Source organism: Oryctolagus cuniculus, chromosome 1 (assembly GCF_051225735.1).
Source record: "Oryctolagus cuniculus isolate XC-2025 breed Fujian yellow rabbit chromosome 1, ASM5122573v1, whole genome shotgun sequence".
Lineage (NCBI taxonomy): Eukaryota > Metazoa > Chordata > Mammalia > Lagomorpha > Leporidae > Oryctolagus > Oryctolagus cuniculus.
Window position 1 is genome coordinate 22,958,538 of NC_142867.1, and position 18,807 is coordinate 22,977,344.

Sequence of the window (18,807 nt, forward strand, 5' to 3'; positions counted from 1 at the left end):
TTTTATAAGAGGAATATAACATAATACTTTTATTTCAGAGAGCTAAATTTCTTACGAATTAAGATGCTAAAAAGGAAGGGAAATTTAGAAGACAGGGAAACATTTGAGTAATGATTACAGTAATCAGAAGTTGTTACTAAGTCTCAGGTACATACCTCTAGCACTCATATGTGATCTGAAATTTGAGCCAATGATTTTTTCACTTCTGCGAATCCAGGCCTGGGAGTCAAGGTTAAATAAGATGATTGAGACAGTTTTGATACAATTCTAATATCTTTTTCTTCTAGACTTTTTCAAACGTATCTAATATCCTTTCTTCTCAGCTAGTCATATGTCCACTTTTGTCCCTTTTCAGTGTTAACCTGGATATTGAACATCAATGTATATGTTGATTGGATTACAGGGCTCAGGATAAATTCCAGTTACACATGTGCTTTAAACAATGTCTTTTGTTCAGTTGTTCAACATGATTTTTTCCTTTATGCTGTATGACATTGTACTTGGGAGGATTTTTAACATAGTGTGTCCATTTCTTCCTAATCAGTGCTTCTAACAGAATAAATTAAATTAATAAATTAATAATTAAATCCTACGAAAGGCTCTGAGATGTCCTGCAGAAAAGAGTCTGACTTTGCTCTTTAACTCACAATATGTCACATTTACCAGAATCTCTTATGTAACACTAAGTGTAATACTTATTACACTATATACAAAATTAGTGGATCAGATAATGTACTTTCGGAATCTTTGTATGACAATATTTATAATTAAAATATTAATGTAAGTATCCAAAGATACTCAAGGATCAAGCAGACCTTTTCTGCCTTGAATCCCGTGGTTACCCAATGTTTCTCCAAAGCTCTTTGGTAACATCTAGCTCTCTGGCACAGAGACTGGGAGAAGCTCCTGACTTCTGGATTTGGCCAGGCCTAGCCCTGGCCATTACAACACTCTGGGGAGTGAACCAGCAAATGTCTCTCTCTCTCTCTCTCTCTCTCTCTCTGTGTGTGTGTGTGTGTGTATGTGTAACTCTACTTTTTAATTAAGTAAGTAAATAACTCTTTTTAAAAAAGCATCATTTGAAATGCCCAGTGGTATTGCCAAATATGAATGAATGCTTGTTCACAGGGGTGAGAAAGAAATACTGACTATGAAGCTTGGGGTTTTTTCTTGCCTGAACACTCTGAATCAGAGCTATGCTTTGCCTCTATGCACATGGAAATGATATTTATTTTGTGAAAGCTGGGCTGAGACATTGTACTGATCTGAAAGTGTTAAAAATGGAACTTATAGGGGCCAGCGCTGTGGCACAGAGGGTTAACACCCTGGCCTGAAGCGCCGGCATCCCATATGGGTGCTGGTTCAAGACCAGCTGCTCCACTTCCCATCCAGATATCTGCTATGGACTGGGAAAGTAGAAGATGGTCCAAGTCCTCGGGCCCATGCACCCACGTGGGAGACCTGGAGGAAGCTTCTGGCTCTTGGCTTCAGATCAGCAGAACTCTGGCCATTGCGGCCATTTGGGGAGTGAACCATCAGATGGAAGACCTCTCTCTCTCTCTGCCTCTCCTCTCTCTGTGTAACTCTGACGTTCAAATAAATAAATATTATTTTTAAAAAATGGAACTTATAGACATTTATTTATTGATCTCAGAGGCAAATTAAGCATGGATTAAAAGTATAGAATTTGGGTCTAGGGTGCCAAGGCCACCAATTTTATTTATATTATGCTGAACTAGTTGATAAACTTGTACTTTAATTTCCTTATACATAAAATTGGAAAATTATACTGCCCATATCAGTGTTATTTAGAAGGATGACTGATTTAATCCATGTGAAGTTCTTTAAATATAAGGGTATTTCAAAGTTTCACAGAAAATGAGGTTAAAATATGTTTATGTTGGTGCAAAATGTTTTGAAATATATGCACTTTTTTCATTATGCAAATTTCCCATGAATTTTCAAAGGCTCTTCATAATGTCTATGTATGTGTTCTCCAAGTGTTTGCTACTATTTTGTGGCTGGCACTGTGTGGGGTAAGAGATATAGAAAAATGAGCAAGATATTATCCCTGCCCTAAGCTCTCACACTTACACGAAGAATTTATAATGATGTTGAGAGAAAATACAAAAGAGAGGTAGTAGAGTGCTTGTAAGAGAGCAAGTTCCACTGTCAAAGCATGTGGGCTCCAATCTCGGCTCTGCTGCTAGTGGGAACTTAGACAAGTGACGCACTTTCTGGATTTCATTCAATTATTTGGGAACTGAAGGCTACAAATGCTAGCTGTTATAATTATCACAGAGCTAGCACAGGGGAGAACCATTTGATTTGACCCACATGTTTACTCTGGCGAGTGCTTTCCAGGAGGTTCTGACTCTCTGCCTGCCCCTCTTCTCACACAATGAAGATGAAGTTGGGAGTGCAGTGTGTGTGGCAGAAGGGCTCTCAAGGCACAAGGTACTACTTGCATTGCCACGCCACTTCCTCTTCTTCGTTTTTAGGCACTCGGGCAAAATTCAGTCTAGGAGTCCACCTGGGAATGGCCAAATATCTTTTTCTCCTGTAATCCCTCTCTCTCTTCTTGCACAAAAGGCAGAGACAGTTGCTTTGGCTGAGTAATTCTGAGTTAGGTGCTGTTAGTCATTCTTTTGCATTTTTGTAGTCTCACCCTGGCAGACCCTGAACATCTGGACTCCCCATGCTGGACTTGTGAAATCTTGCAGGTAGTGTCACCTGATTGAGATGCTGCAAGGTCACATCTGCAAAGGCAGCCCAAGCCTCCGATTTAGATGGAGAGCAGTGTGTTGCAAGCAGGACTTTAGTTTCCCTGATATGCAATAGATATAAATGGATCCACAGCTGTGTTCTCACACTTCCCTTATCTTACAGCATGAGAGGGACGTGGCTCTGCTTTTAGGGCTCATCCTCAGTGGAGGATGCTCCTGAATTCCAAACACTGCTCCACGCAGTCAGCTAGAAGAGGAGGAGTTCAGAGAAGTCTCACACGAACAGGAGAGAAGAACAGTGTGGACTGATTCTCTCCTTGGGTTTCCTGCCTCTCTCAGTCCTCCCTTTCACTGTGCACGTGGGAGCCTGAAAATATTTTGCTTCTCACAGATGAAGGACAGAGTGAAGGTAAAAAGTAGACAGGCGGGAAGAATGCAAGCGATAGTTTCTTTTCTGTTAAAGATGATTTTCATAATCTCCCTTGTGTTATTATCACGGGTAGAATGAAGCCTTTGTCAAATCAATAAAGTCTTAGTTTCAAGTGTCTGATTTTTTTTTTTTTTTGACAGGCAGAGTGGACAGTGAGAGAGAGAGACAGAGAGAAAGGTCTTCCTTTTGCCGCTGGTTCACCCTCCCAATGGCCGCCGCGGCTGGCGCACCTCGCTGATCCGAAGCCAGGAGCCAGGTGCTTTTCCTGGTCTCCCATGCGGGTGCGGGTTCAAGGACCTGGGCCATCCTTCACTGCACTCCCGGGCCATAGCAGAGAGCTGGCCTGGAAGAGGGGCAACCGGGACAGAATCTGGTGCCCCGACTGGGACTAGAACCTGGTGTGCCGGCACTGCAAGGTGGAGGATTAGCCTATTGAGCCACGGCGCCGGCTCAAGTGTCTGATTAACTCTGGCTGTGAGAAGTTAATTTGCTTATCTGCTACTGCATACCTGAGCCACTTGTTCCTGGGTATCACTCTTACCCTGTGGAGGTATAGGTACACTAACAGACTCTTGATATAAATGAGATATGGAATAGATAGATATTCAGGTTAGAAATTGAGCAGCAATTAATTCAATTATGTGTACATGTGCCCCATAATCCAGGAGGTTGTCTTTTGGGAATGCATTCAAAAAAATTCTTACATGCACCCATAAGGAGACATGTATGGGGATACTTATTCTAGCATTGCTTGTGGAAATTTGGAAGCAATATAGGTGATGTGAATATCCATCACTGGAGAAGTAAGTACAATAAAAACAATAAATATAATATGGTAGATTACACTAAGAAACACTGTGTAGCATTCAGAAATCATAGAAAATGTGTACTATTAGCAACACAGATAAATATTTTAAAATACCATACTAGTTTTTTTTAAAAGTAAGGAACAAGCTAAGACATATAGCACTGCACTATGAAAAATGCATATATAGAAAACAATAATACATGTTTTTATAAGAATTTATACAAACAAAAGGGTAAACATCAAATACATCAGAACATAGACTTAGGACAGCTGAGAATAAATAAACAAAAGAAAGAAATCTTAAGCAAACACACAATGACAGTGTAGGGAGAAATGAAGAGTGAGAATAATCAATTGCTCTGAAACTGAGATTACAAAAATCTAATTGAAACCAATTAATACTTGAAGTCAGTTCTAGTTAAATGAGTACGGAAAAAGATGCCATTTCTGACTTTCTCTAATGTATACCCCATCCTGGTTTTTTTGAAGGTGAATTTCAGTAGAACTCTTTCAGGTCAAAACTTTGACAGACTTGTAACATTTATCATTTATTTTCTAGATCATTCTAGGCACACATCTTTTGTGACAATAAGTTTCCAGAATTGCGATCTCTTCTTTCTCTATGCTTTTTTTTTATTTGATAGGTTGAGTTATGGACAGTAAGAGAGAGAGACAGAGAGAAAGGTCTTCCTTCCATTGGTTAACTCCCCAAATGGCCACCACTGCCGGCACAGCGCCTATCTGAAGCCAGGAGCCAGGTGCTTCTTCCTGGTCTGCCATACGGGTGCAGGGCCCAAGCACTTGGGCCATCCTCCACTGCCTTCCCGGGCCACAGCAGAGAGCTGGACTGGAAGAGGAGCAACTGGGATTAAAACCTGGTGCCCATATGGGATGCCGGCGCCACAGGCAGAGGATTAACCAAGCGAGCCATGGCACCAGCCCCCTTTCTCTATGCTTTTCAAGAAAAACGATGGATCTCCTTGTACCACCCCTAACCACCAGTGGCTCATACTGGTGTCTACCTCAGGATCCTTCAAGATCCATTATGACATTTGTCACACCTCCATCATTCCTATCCTTGGCTTCTGATATCTATATTGTAGGACAATATTTCTTCTTTTATCTAATACTTCTATTAGTTGAATGTATATTTTGGCAAGTCTTTTGGGTCAGGTGTTAGGGGAAAAATAGGTTAGAGTATATTCGTTTCCTATTTTGACCATAACACATTATCATAAACTTAATAGGCTAAAATAACACAAATTCATTTGTTTTTTATAGTTCTGTAGGTTAGAATTCCAGAGTCAGTTTCACTGAGCTAAAATCAAGGTTTCAACAAGGCTATGTTCCTTTGGGAGGTTCTAGGGGTTAATCTGTCTCCCTGATGTTCCTAGGTAGTAGAAGCCATCTGCATTCTTTGGTAGTTTATAACTCTTTTCTTCGTCTTCAAAACCAGGAGCTTAGAAACTATTCTTGGCTAGGGCCCTCTGCTTTCATCATTATTCTATTCCTTCTACTACTAATTTTTTTTTTTTTTTTTTTTTTTTTACAGGCAGAGTGGACAGTGAGAGAGAGAGAGAGAAAGACAGAGAGAAAGGTCTTCCTTTGCCATTGGTTCACCCTCAATGGCCGCCACGGGTGGCGCGCTGCAGCCGGCGCACCGCGCTGATCTGATGGCAGGAGGCAGGTGCTTCTCCTGGTCTCCCATAGGGTGCAGGGCCCAAGCACTTGGGCCATCCTCCACTGCACTCCCAGGCCACAGCAGAGAGCTGGCCTGGAAGAGGGGCAACCGGGACAGAATCTGGCGCCCCGACCGGGACTAGAACCCGGTATGCCGGCGCCGCTAGGTGGAGGATTAGCCTATTGAGCCGCGGCACCCACCCCTAATTTCTTATTACTATCTTTTTGATCACTTGGTCACATCTACAAAGTATCTTTCATTATGCATGGTAGCATAATCACAGATTCCAGGGGTTAGGAAATATACACTTTGGGATAGGGGTCATTACTCATCCTTACTGCAAAATTCTTACTCTTAAACCAGCCATAGTTTAGCAGAGGACACCTGCTAGTTGATGGACAACTGTAATAGAGTGGTGAGCATCATGACTGGGGAAGTGAAGTACAGGATGAATGAAAGAACATTCATCTAGTCTAGACTTACGCATGCTTTTTTCACTTATGTTCAAGACAGACATAAATTAGTAGGAGTTGGCTATGCAAAAACTGAGGAATGAGACTTACAAAGATTTGCAGGCAAAGTAAGAAATAGCAGGGGGTTAAATTGACCTGTTGCAACTCTCCCTGCAAGTCTTCTTTGTTTGACCTTACTGCCTTTGCTCCTCAATGTAATTTTACCTGTAATGCTCTTCTTACCACTCTACCTATCCTTCTGTGTACCTGCAGGCAGACTGCAACGCTATCATCCCTTTCCATACTTTAGTGGCCCTGAAATAACTTTTAAATTTGTATACTTTATTTTCCCTTTTGATTTTGTGATTAGAATCTATAGGGATCTGTGTATTCTCCTCACTATCTTCCCATTCCTTTCCAAATTGCTTACTCTAGCACCGGGAATAAAATACACTATCAGCAAATACTGCATTAATGCTTAAATGAGCAATAAGACATCAATTCAATTTCATGACATTTTTCTGTAACTACTCAGACTTGGAATACAGCATATAACACATGGTATATTGATGAGGACTTAATTTGATTTTTAAAGATACAAAGGCAAAACATTGAGTTAAAATATTTGTCTAAATATTTAAAGTGACAATTATAAAATTAAAGAAAAACACAAATATTACCCTTTATTGATGATGATTAAATGTGCTGAACATCGACTCAATGTCAACCTGAGAGAGTGGTGATATGAATGTTAACACTATTTCATTGTAGATCTAAAGAGAGGATAGGTTCTGAAGAAAGAATGGGTGCAAAAGGGTGATTCCATAATTATGATTTCTCTTCATTGCATAGCTATGACACTGACTTGAGATTTAAGTATCAAGTAAGGCCCACTGAAAAGATCTTGTGTGAAAAGAATTCACAATCTCTATTACATACACCATGACTATTTCCTGTCTACATAAGATCACCCTTTTATTCCCTGAAGAACAAGTGAAAATCTAATTCAGTCCTCCAAAAACATTCTTTTTTAAAAAGATTCATTTATTTATTTGAAAGTCTGAGTTACAGAGAGAGAGAGAGAGAGGCAGAGAAACACACACACACAGATATCTTTTATTTGCTGGTTCATTCTCCAGTTGGCCCCAACAACCAGGGATGGGACAGGGCAAAGCTAGAAGCCAGAGTTTCTTCCAGGTCTCCCATGTAGGTGGCAGGAGCTCAAACACTTCCTCCATCTTCTGCTCTTCGAAGGCCATCAGCAGGGAACTGGATCAGAGGTGGAGCTTCCAGGATATGAACCGTGGAATTCTGGCATGGCAGGCAGCCACATTATCCATTATGCCACAGCTCCGGTCCTTCAAAATATTTTCCTTAAACAAAATGTGCCAATATGAATAAAATAACATTTGCTATTCACATCTCATCCAAAACTAAATTCATATTTAGGAAAGTTTTAAAATCAAAGACATTTTTGAAAAAAAATTTACTACTTTATAAGTTTTCTTTATTTTCAGCAGGTATAATGGACATGGATTGTCAGTTTCTTCTGTAATTAACTGTTACATCCTTGGAGATGAGACTCCTCACCTCCTGTGTTGGAGTCCCCAGCCTATCCTACCACCACCTTCAGGAAAACTCCCAGAAAGTCTTAGGTCCTTATTTGAGAACCAAGCAAAACGCTTTGCAACCAGAGCTCAGTTAACCACTTAAGTTCACTCTCATCTAAGGTCTCTTTTGCCCTTATTTAGTCTGACATTTTGAGTAAGATTTTCCCCTCTGTAGTCTCATAGTTTCAATAAAATGTTTTGTGCTATACTTAGTTTCCTACTTGAGACCATTAGGATGAATGTCATCGTGACTGACTTCCCCTTTTACCTTTGAAGTTATCAGATGGTCACCACTTCCAGATAATCTGAACACTTGAAATGGAGACTAAGAGCTAGATGATGATGGTACTTCTTATAGACAATATATGTTAATCCCAGGCATTTGTTTGTTTACTTGGCTTTTCTTTGATATTTCAAAGGCACCTCTAACTTGAAATATTCACAATAATCCATGATTTCTCCTTGCAGCCTGTTCCTTTAGTTATTTCTTTAGATTGTAAATAACACCAACAACTATCCAGTTGTATAATCCAGAAACTTGGGATGAATCAACACTCCTCATTGCTCCTACTTCTCAAATACAATACATCATCTTGTCATGTTCATTTCACCTTCTAAGTGTGTCCTGATTTTGTCAACTTCTTTTCCATTCTATCTACTCGTCACATGATTCCTCCTACTACACAAGTAATGACGATTTCCCCTTCTCAATTCTAATAATTTCTTAAAGTTCCTGCTCTCTAACTCTGCACTTCTCCAATCCATTCACTACTTTTCATTCTTAGTGGTCCTTAAAACAGGCAAATTTATCATGCAAATACCCTCCCTAAAAATGATCTGTGGCTTTGCATCACTTTCAGGATAAAAAAAAAAATCTGACACAGCTTACTTGACTGCATTGTCTGGATAAAGTGTTCCTCACATCATTCAGCATACTCTGTCTGCTTACTTCAACCACCTTACTGCAGTCACACACATTTTACTTCCCTAGTTATCATTCTTTCTTTTCCTGCTCTGCACCAAAGTATGTAACTTACTTTCTGTAGTCTATGTAAACAATACCTTTTCTTCCCCCTTTAACTAGCTAATTACTTCTTATCCTTCAGTTTTCATCACTCATTCAAGGAAATCTCTTAAGTCCCCCATGTAGGTGGAATTTTCCCATATGAACTGGCAGAACACAGTGAACTTCCTCCAAGCAATTGCCAGAATTGAGATTTGACATTTCTTTTCCTAAATATTTAATTCTTGTCAATTTTTCTGGCTAAACTTTAAATTCCATGAGAGACAGACTATGTCTCATTGCTGTGTTCCCCACAGCTTGGTACAGAAGCTTAATAAATATTTGTCAAGAGAATGAATTAAAATCTCTTACTTAAATCTGACTCTGAATAATGATGTCTGAAATAAAATAAGATTTACTTGTGAGTGTGACACAAGTTCTTGCAATATAACATACAACTATAGAAATGAGGAGAGAAAGAAGCTTAAGTGGTTTAATTCAAAATGTGTTTCTAGGACCAGTGCCATGACTCACTAGGTTAATCCTCCGCCTGTGGCACCAGCATCCCATATGGGTACCAGGTTCTAGTCCCGGTTGCTCCTCTTCCAGTCCAGCTCTCTGCTGTGGCCCGGGAGGGCAGTGGAGGATGGCCCAAGTGCTTGGGCCCCTGCACCCACATGGGATACCAGGGAGAAGCACCTGGCTCCTGGCTTCGGATCGGCACAGCGCTGGCTGTGGGGGGTGAATCAAGGGAGGAAAGGCCTTTCTCTCTGTCTCTCTCTCACTGTCTATAACTCTACCTGTCAAATAAAAAAAAAAATGCAAGATGTGTTTCTAAAGCTATCCTGAAATAATCTGACTTGGTAAGGAAACCAAAACTGGTACCAATAAAACCACATAGAAATAAAGTTTTTTATAGGCATTAGCCATATACACACATGGCGGGAGGTGGGGAGTAAAGATTATCTCTAGATGACCACATAAAGAGCCACTTACCAATTCAATCCAAAGTATTGGCATGGGTAGATTAATGGAAACCTGTTAGGAAATCTGAGAAATAACATAAATACTACAAAGCAGAAGCCAAGGAAGTCCTGCTCAGCTTCTCTGACTGCAGAATGGGAAGCTTTCGGGGAGGTCTGGAAATTGCACAATCAAGGGAAGATTCCTGTTCGGAACCTCACTACTCCTGATATTCATGGTCTCTGCTTCATTCCCAAATTGCTTCTGAGTTCCTCTCAGTTGTAAACTCCGAATCATGTAGGAAAAGGGTTCTGGAATGTGCTCCAGAGTTATAATGATGCTGACAAGTTGGCAGCAGGCCATGTACCCCAGAAAGGCTATTACTTGGTTCTGTTCCAGAGCTTTCACAGGGTACAATATTTTGAACCGCAGCTGCAAAATGAAAATGTAGTCTCCAAGTTTTCTCTAGAACTTGACTCTTTCTATTAAGTACTTATATTTGTAGGGAAAGATAAAAGTGTGTTTTAAAGAGGTACTGATTAATCTTCAAATGGAATTCAGATTTTCTGGTCTTTGGGGCTGGTTTTCAAAAAAGAAGATGGAACATGTATGATAAATCTAAAAGGGCTATTTGAGCTTCAAGTGATCTGACCTATTGTTGTGTGAACAGTCGACGGCAGTGTAGAGATTTGACATTTTATTCATCATACAGACATTTTCAAAGCTAAACACCATTATTAAGTAATGCTCATAAATAAGAAAGGTTTATAAATAAATAAATAAGAAATAGAATAGCAAATGTTTTATTTAACCTTTGAATTCTTGTCTGTACTCAGAATGTCATCTGTCGTGGACTTGTCTGTTATGAGGATCTTGCTAAACCTTGTAATTAATTTTTACATTTCAAAGAATTTTCACATGTTTAATTTCATTTTATCTTCTCAACAATACTTTCTGGAAGGTTTACCAATTATTTTTTTCCAAAGAAACTATTTAATGAGTACAAATTTCATAAGTACAATTCTAGGAATACAGTGTTTCTTCCCATCATACTTGCCCTTCCACCTCCACTCTCACCCCACCTCCTCTACCCTCTCCAATTCCCAGTCCGATTCACCATTAAGAAAAAAAAAAAAAAAAAAAAAAACAAAAAACAAAAAACTGTTCTTCGACAATCAAGACAAAAGCTGTTGAAGTCATTGCTTTTCGAAGTGCCAATTTCACTTCTATAGATTTCCTTTTAGGTGTTCTATTAATTATTACAGATCAGGGAGAACATATGGTATTTGTTCCTTTAGGACTGCCTTATTTCACTAAGTATGATGATTTCCACATTCATCCATTTTGTTGCAAATGAATATATTTCAATTTTTTTTTACCTCTGTGTAGTATTCCATAGAGTACATATCCCTTAATGTCTTTATCCAATCTTCAGTTGATGGTATTTAGGTTGATTCCATGTCTTAGCTATTGTGAATTGAGCTGCAATGAACATGGGGGTGCAGATGACACTTTGATTTGCTGATTTTATTACCCATGGGTAAATTTTCAGGAGTAGGGTGACTGGGTCATATGGTAGGTATATATTCAAAATTCTGAGGTATCTCCAAACTTATTTCTATATGGTTTTACCAGTTTACATTCCCACCAATATTGGATTAAGGTATCTTTCTCCCCACATTCTCTCCAGCAATTATTGATTTCTGTATGTAAGCAGTTCTGACTGGGGAGAGGTGAAACCTCTTTGTGGTTTTGATTTGCATTCCCTGATGGCAATTGATCCTGAGCATTTTTTCATGTGTCTGTTGGCTGTTTGGATTTCTTCTTTTGAAAAATGTCTGCTTAAGTCCATGGCCCATTTCTTAATCGGGTTGTTTGTTTTGTTGTTGTGGAGTTTCTTGATCTCATTATATATCTTCTAGTTATTAAGACTTTATCAGTTGTATTGTTTACAAATAATTTCTCCCATTCTGTTGGTTGCCTCTTCACTTTCCTGAGTGTTTCTTATGCAGTACAAAAGCTTTTCAATTAGATGTAATCCCATCTGTTTATTTTGGCTCTGATATGCCTCTGGGGTATTTTCCAAGAACTCTTTGCCTGTGCCAATGTCTTGCAGGGCTTCATTAATGTTCTATAGTAGTTTGATGCTCTTTTGGATACTCTATATATAGAATCATGTAATCTGCAAAAGGGATATTTTGACTTCCTCTTTCCATACTTGAATCCCTTTAATTTCTTTTTCTTGCCTAATGACTCTGGCTAAAACTTCCAGGACTATATTGAATAGCAATGGTGAGAGTAAGCATCCTTTTCTGGTTCCAGCTCTCACTGGGAATGCTCCAACTTTCCCCCATTCCATAGGATGCTGGCTTAAATTTCCTTGTCTTTGTTGAGGAATGTTCCTTCAAAATCCAGTTTGCTTAGAGTTGTCATCATAAAGGTTGTTGTGGTGAAGATATTGTCTGGTCATGTCTATTAGGAGTTCTATGTGCTTCCTAAACTTGGATGCCCCTTTCTTTCTCCAAATTGGGGAAATTTTCTCTTATTATTTCACTAAAAAGGCCTTCTAATGCTTTCTCCTTTTCCACACCTTCAGGAATTCCTTGAACCTGTATGTTCATTCATTTGATAGTATACTATATATTCCCAAGGGTGTATTTTAGTTTTCTAATTCCTCCTTCTTATGTTTGGTCTGACTGTATATTTTCCTGTGTTTTGTTTTCTAAATCAGATATTCTTTCTTCTGCTTCACCAATTCTGTTATTTAGGCTCTCCACTGTATTTTCTATTTGTTCTGTTGAATTCTTCATTTCCAGGATTTTATTTTGATTTCTCCTTAAGATATCAATTATTTCATGGGAGAAATTTTCTTTCATGTCATGTATGGATTTCATTAGTTTGTGCATTTGCTTGTAAGTAATCCTATGATCCATTTTTTGAATTCCAATTCTGGAGTGTCTTCAATCTCATCATGTTCACAATCTTAAATTGTAGTGTTGTGTTCTTTGGGGGTATTATATTGTTTTCCTTGTTCTTATTTCTTAGATTGTTGTGTTTGTTATTTGGTATTTTTGGCCATATTCATTGGTTTCTTTGATTTTTTGCTGTGGTGGCTTTTATCTTTGGACTATGTGTGACTGGATTAACGGTATGTCTGCTTTCAGGGAATGCCTGGAGGCATATGGTGTGGGGAGCAACCCGGACTAGACTGAGTTACTGGAATTAAGACTTATTCTATGCATCTGCTCTCCCACAATATGGCGCTGGGAGAGGAGAAAACAGCTTCTACGCAGCTGCCTCCAGTTCAACCAATAAACTGTAGGACCTGCTCCTGATTGGAGAGCAGCGTACTCGGCGTGTGGGCAGCCGAGTTAGGATTGGCGGAGGAGGACTATAAAGGAGGAGAGAGACGGCATGCACCTGGAACATCTAAGGGGAACATGTAGCTGAAGGAACACCTGTGCAGCCCCCGAGAAGAGCCGGCCGGCGGTGTGCCGCTCCCCTGCGGAAGTGGGGAATGTGGCCAGGGGGAACTGCCCTTCCACGGAGGTGGAAGGGATAGTAGCCAACCCGGGAAGAACCAGCAGCAAACCCGGGGAGGGCCGAGCAGACGAAAGAACAGCGCAGGGTCCTGTGTCGTTCCTCCACGAAGAGGGGGAGCGACATAATGGTGCCGTGACTCGGATATGAAGCCTAGGCAGGGTTTAGTGTCGTTCCTCCACGAAGAGGGGGAGCGACAATATGGTAGTAGTGGTCAGGGAGCTCTGTTTAGTGCTCCAAGGTGAAGGCTGTGCCTGCGGTGACACACCCATGTTTGCCCAGGTAAATCTTTTTTTTTTTTTTAATCAGAGGGAAGGTTTCTTCTTGTCTGTTGATCTAGACTTAGTTGAGCTCCTCTCCTCAAAGGAGATCAGTGCCTGTGCATTAATGCCCAGTGAACATATTATTCACCCACTCTACCAGAAGGATCTGTGCAGTCCTCAGTATAAGCTCAGATTCCCCAGCAGTTACCTCAGCAGGTAACCAGGGAGCTCTGATCTTGTAGAGCTTCCCACAGTGATGGCCCAACGTCCCAGCCACACCCTGAGTTCTCCCACAAAGCCTCTGAACACAAGCCTCCCACAGTCACAAGCTTCCAGCCCCCTGTCTGTTCTCCTCACTAGACTCAGGAGTCTCCACTTCACTGGTTGCTGGGCACAGCTGTTACAAATGTCCAAAATGGCATTTGTTCTCTGTCAGTTTGTTATAGAATGCCTTTGCAGGCTGATCGGGGAGAGAGAAAATGTGACCCCCACACCTTTGATTTTTCTCTTCTAGGTTGGCACCCACAGGGCTCTAAGCCAGATTCCCTCTAGGCTCTTCCTGCAGCTTTTTGCCAGTGGTTTGGGTTGCTGCAATCTGGTCTCATCTCATTCTCTAATGCTGGTGCAGAGGCTCTCAGCTGGTGGGGTCCTAAGATGTGTGCATCTTCACCCTCCACTTAGGTTCGCTATGTTCCTCCAATTTATGTAGAGTTTCCTCTGCTGTTTTCTCCCTAACTCTTCCCCAGGTTGATTATTGTCATTTTAATATCATAGATCAAAAACAAAACTCTTGGCTGGTTAACGAAGAAAGAAGAAATTATATTTATTGAATGCTCACTATGTATAGTGAATTTTTGATACTCATAGTAGCCATATGAATTTCCTCTTCTACAGATACAAAATAGACAGTTGCAATTTAAATAACTAGGTATTTGACAATTCAAACTCCAAGCCATCTGGCTTCAAAGCTATTAGTCTTCTCATCATATCCTGGTTCCAAATACTCATAACTAATCAAGAATACAGCTCACACTGAGATCTTGGTTTCCTGATTCTATCCCAAATTAATAACCCAACCAACAAGATATTTTTGAAATCAAATACTTCTAGTTAAAGTAAATTCAGTAAATTTATGATTAGGAAAGAATTAAGATTTTATTACAGTGGTATTTTATTCCACCTGTTCTTACAGAAAGGGTATTTTACCAATGGTAATGCACGGTTCCTTTTAGACAATAAAATATTGGATAATATAATTCTAGTTATTTCATGATTGCTTTTATTAACTTACTTTTTTGTTTCTTCTTGACAGTTCTGCTGTGTTTTTGTGTTTGCATAGGTGCATATTCACACACAAACATATAAATACATGTACTTAATTTGTCTCTATTTAAACAAAGGATTCTATTTTGTATGCTGAGTGCTCTAGCTATGATAGATTACAAGGGATTTAGATGATGATTATCTTTGCCTTTGGTCAAGGGAACTGAAACGTTTAAAAATCAGAGCCTCTGGAATGGACTTTGCAATTTCTCTGCATATAAAAGGTTACTTATTACCACTTTTAAACGTACTGAGCAATTTACCTCAATACCCCTTGATTCAGAGTTCCATAGATTAACTTTACATTATGTAAAGGTCACTTTTCTTTGATCTAAACACTGTCATAGTTTTGTATTATGGAACAAGGTTAATCGGATCACACCATTAGTTTTTTTTTTTTTTATTTCATTCTCACTATTTCATATATCTTTATCTCATCTTTTATTATTGCCCTTTCAGAGCCTCTCTCTCTCTTTTTTAAAGATTTATTTATTTATTTATTTGAAAGTCAGAGTTATACAGAGAGAGGAGAGACAGAGAGAGAGAGAGGTCTTCCTTCCGATGGTTCACTCCCCAATTGGCCGCAATGCCTGGAGCTGTGCCAATTCGAAGCCAGGAACCAGGAGATTTTTCCAGGGTCTCCCACATGGGTGCAGTGGCCCAAGGACTTGGGCCATCCTCTACTGCTTTCCTAGGCAACAGCAGATAGCTGGATCAGAAATGGAACAGCTGGGTTATGAACCGGCGCCCATATGGGATGCCGGCGCTTCAGGCCTGGGCATTTACATGCTGTGCCACAGTGCCAGCCCCCAGAGCCTCTCTCTTTAATAAAAAAGATTTATTTATTTGAAAGGCAAAGATGCAGAGTGAGAAGTAGAGGGCAGGGCTGAAGCCAGGAGTCAGGAGCTTCTTCTAGATCTCCCATGTGGATGCAGAGACCCAAGGACTTGGGACATCTCCTGTAGCTTTCTAAGGCACACTAGCAGGGAGCTATATCAGAAGTGGAGCAGCTCAGGGCTTGACCTGCCACCCATGTATGATGTTGGCACTGCACTCCAAGCTTAACCTTCTACTTCACAGTGTCGGCCCCTACAGTCTCTTAAATCTTATGCCACATATACAGGGTTTTTAAAAATTTCTTTGAAAAGCTAAATTGCTCTGAGTTTAGAAGTTGGCATAAGCACTATTAATAATAATTCTTTATGTTGTAAAGAAGTCTGCCTTAAATATTGACAGACACATGATCCAGAAAGCTTAACAACACAACATTTTAGTTGGAAATAATCTCAGAAGGCTATTTTCTGTGGAATTGTGCTCTTACAATGCTTTTCATTGGTAAATTAGACTATCATTTATGTCCAATGAGACAGCAATTTTTGTAAAATGATGGAGCTGAAGGAGGAAAGAGAGAGAGAGAGAGAGAAGGAAGGAAGGAAGGAAGGAAGGAAGGAAGGAAGGAAGGAAAAGATTTAAATGTTTCTGGTATTGTCATCTACCTAGTTTCAGAAGCTAAAAAAATTGTAATCACTTTCTTTTTTAAATTTTCCTCATACTCAATAGTCTAACCATTAAGACCTGTTCAAGGTATCTCCAAATGACAGTGAAAATTTGTTGATGTTTATTATTTTTTCCTACCAAGATATTTTAATTCACTTTCACCTTCTGATTTATTTTAATGACCTCCTAACTGATGTCTTTGTCCAACCCTATTTCCCCCTCTATAATCAGTTTTTCACACAACAGTAGCATGATCTTTCTAAAAGGCAAACCATATTGTCATGCATTTCCTTGTTTAAAATTACTCAGTGATTTCCTGTGCCCTTGGAATAGAATCCAAATTTGAGACCCTGAACAATTCTTCTTAATTTCTGATTTCATTCATTCCCACCCCTTACTCAGTTTACTCTAGCTACTTATGGTTTTTACCACTTTCTGAAACATGACCAAGCCATTACTTCTATAGATTTTGGACTTGTCCATCATATTTTTTCATGTGACTTGTCTATTTTTTCTTTTAGGAGGTAGTTACAACATCACTCATTGGAAAAGTCTGCCTTGATTAGCCAAATGTAAATACTGCTTGTACTGAATCGAGACATGCTGTATTTTATTTAATTTAACTGCTGTATTGTCAGGGTATAGGACAGTGCCTTTCACAAAATAGCTGTATAATGTGCATTTATTGAGCTTTTTATATTGTCTGTTATCACATCCTTTCTTAAGAGGATAAGCTACATTTCTTTCTCATTTTACTTGTGTAAATAGAAAGAAAACTAATGTAAAATAATATGATTTTAAAATATTCACCTTTAAACATTTTAAATAAACTTTGATACTTGAAAGCTTTGTACAAAGGTGACGAGACGGTCCCATTATCATCCATGAAGACAATTGTGAAGCTGTAAGAGTATGAGCAAGACTGAGACTCAGATGCTGTAATGAGGAAAACAAAAATCATTCAAGGAAAGTTCTTGATTTTTGACTTGGGAGAGCGAATTAATATTGGTCTTCATCAAAAACACTATTTGGGCCTGAGATAATCATAGAGTGTTTTGTATGTTTGTAACTATTGCATAGGTAGATGTTTGAGATATTTGTTTGACGTATTCTCTTACCTTCATGAGCAGTATTGCTCTGGAGTGTCTCTGACCCTATAATCATACATTTTCCTACAAAATTTTAGGAATATGCCATCTTAAATCCTAGGTTAAGTGCCTAGGAATGTCATACCTTTCATTCGTTTGTTGGTTGAACAATTTAACTTCCACAATTCTACTGTGCCTACTATTTCTTTCAAATCGTATGATTTTCATATCATCAATGGTTTCCTTACAATTCGATCTAGATACCCTTGTTGCTTCCTCTAATTTCCAAAAGATGAAATGGTCAAAAAGGAATAAAAACTCTTGTCTAAGACAATGGGACTTTCATATGTCAGAAGAACTATTTTTTTGGTATTTTTGCATTTGGAATTTGTGACCACGGATAAAACCTCAGTAATCGTAAATGCATACAAATAACAAAAGTTATTTTCTGGGCCAGTGTTGTGGCACAACAGGTTAAGCTGCCACTTGCAACACCATACCTGAGAAGTGATTTGGGTCCTTGCTGCTCTGCTTCTAATCCAGTTCCCTGCTAATGTGCCTAGGAAAACAGCAGACGATGGCCCACCTACTTGGTCCCCTCTACCCAGATGGGAGACCTGTATGGAGTTCTTGGTTCCTGATTAAGCTTGACCTCAGGCTTCTGCGTGGTCCAGCTCAGCCCTGGTCATTGCAGCCATCTGGGGAGTGAACCAGTGGTTAGAAGATCTCTCTCTCTCTCTCTTTCTCTCTCTCTCTCTGTTATTTTCTAATTTTCTGTTAGTAAACAAATCTTACAAATTTGATGAGAAATCTCATATGTGTGCTGAATCTTTATAGGTTAGGGTTTGAAGTTAACCAACTAGAAACACATCATGGGTTTGCCCAATTAATATTATGTTCCACATAATTCATTTGAATTTACCAATAAATTATACTGTTAAAGTTTTTCAGCATGCACACCAGTAATTCACAAACTAGTTTTGTTAGAATCATGTAAGATTCTTTACTAATGGTATTATTTATTTTTATATAAGTAATGTTGGGCATATGAATAACAAAATGATTAACCTGTTTTAAAAGCATTTATGCTTTTTTCCCATTCTGCATGCTGGGTGGAATATAACTTTCATTCTCAACTGAGCTGTAAAATGGTTTCTTGACATACACAAGAAATCATTTTTACATTGGAATAACACAATATGGCCAAAGGAAACTTTTAAAGAGAAGTTTGGCTATTGAATGGAAAATGGATTGCAGAGAGGTGAGTCAGGAAGCTCCTGAAGAATGGCAGCTGTGTTGGAAGAAAGAACCGCACTTTCAAAATATACTTTAGAGGTGTTCCCAATAAGGACTTGTTTAGGTATTGAATGTGGGTGCTGAGGGAAAGAGAATGTGTTTAAAGAAATTCTTTAAAAATACTTAA